We start from the raw sequence: 1,831 nt of genomic DNA on the forward strand, positions 1-1,831 counted from the left end.
ACGGGAGTTCTGAAATAACTACAAACAGTTCTTCGGCTTCAACATTAATTAGTAATGAGAGGTCTGAAATATTCAAAGGAAGCGGAGAACATGACGCGTTTGGTCAAACAATGAGTATTGAAGATCTTAAAACTGAGACACCAGAGGAAGGTGAACTATTTACTATTGATTATCCAGCAACATGGCCCAAAATTTTGAACAACGCAACACTAACACAGATTGTACAACGTGGTCCACCGTCTCCTCCGACTGAAAATGATTTTCCAAAAGATGACAACAAGAGGTGTTTTTCCACAACTCACTATGTTAGGACAATTGCAAACGGAGAGAAGCAAAACAGAAGATGGCTTGTATATTCAAACTCTTCCAACTCTATTTTTTGTTTTTGTTGCAAATTATTTTCTTCTGATGATAATTTTTTATCTAATAATGGCTTTTCTAACTGGCGACATGTAAGTGAAAGATTAAAGTCGCACGAATGAAATCATCCAGTGCGCATGAAATGCATGTATTCATGGACACAAATGGAATGTAATTTAAAACATCACAATACAATTGATCAGGCAAATCAAAATGTCATAAAATTTGAAGCAGAACGGTTAAGAAATGTTTTAAGAGTAGCAGCAATTCTTTGTTTATCCGAACATAATTCAGCTTTTAGAGGTAATTTTGATACTTTGTACACAGCCCATAATGGTAATTTTTTTGGAATTATAGAATTAATTGCAGAATTTGATTCACTTTTAAAAGATCGTTTAATGCGATGTTCGGGAAAAAAATTATAGGTAAGAAACAAAATTCGTATCTATCACCCATTGTGCAAAATGAATTAATTGTTGATATGGGAACCAAAATTCAACAAAATATTGTAAATATGATACGACAGGCAAAGTACTATTCAATAATTCCCGATTATACTCCTGATGTTAGTCATCAGGAGCAAATTTCAGTAATTTTTAGATTTTTACATATATTTGAAGCAGATATTGAAATTCGTGAACACTTTTTTACGTTTTTAACAACTAATGACACTACTGGTAAAGGTATATATGAAAATATAAAATCACTTTTGAATAAATTAAATCTTAAATTGTCAGATTGTAGAGGGCAAGGGTATGATAAAGGAGCGAATATGAAAGGAGTATATAAGGGAGTCCGTGCTTACATTTTAAATGAAAACGAAAAGCCATTTTATACTCCTTGCACCTGTCATAATTTAAATTTGATTTTAGGGGATGTAGCAAAATCATCAATTATAGCAATACATTTTTTAATGTTATACAAAAAATATACACATTATTTGCTGCCTCAACTTCACGTTGGGATATATTAAAGAAATTTGTTAAACCATTAACTCCAAAACCGTTATGTGATACAACATGGGAATGTAGAATCGAATCAGTTAGAGCTGTACGTTTTCAAATTCCAGAATTTTTAAATGAACTAAAAGAATTATTTAAAACTGCATCAGATAATACTATTAAAGTAGAAGTGGTTTCAATATATGAACAAATAGATTCATTTGAGTTTATACTAAGCCTTGTAATTTGGTATGAGCTTTTGTCAAAAGTTAATTTAGTAAGTAAAGTATTACAAAATGCAAAAATTCCCATAGACGTAGCAACTAAGCATATTAAAGAGTTAGTGCAGTACTTTGAAGAGCAGAGAATATCAGGATTTGATAGCTGTTTAGAGATTGCTAAAGAACTGTCAAATCTATTAGAAATAGAAATTAAATTTAAAGAAAGTCGAGTACGTCGAATAAAAGTATTTTTTGATTATCAAACGCCTGATGAATCACACATAGGTGATAACAGAGATAATTTTAGGA

The sequence above is a fragment of the Typopeltis vanoorti genome, chromosome 21 (assembly GCF_054136105.1).
Source record: "Typopeltis vanoorti isolate ZY-2024b chromosome 21, IOZ_Tvanoo_1.0, whole genome shotgun sequence".
NCBI lineage: Eukaryota > Metazoa > Arthropoda > Arachnida > Uropygi > Thelyphonidae > Typopeltis > Typopeltis vanoorti.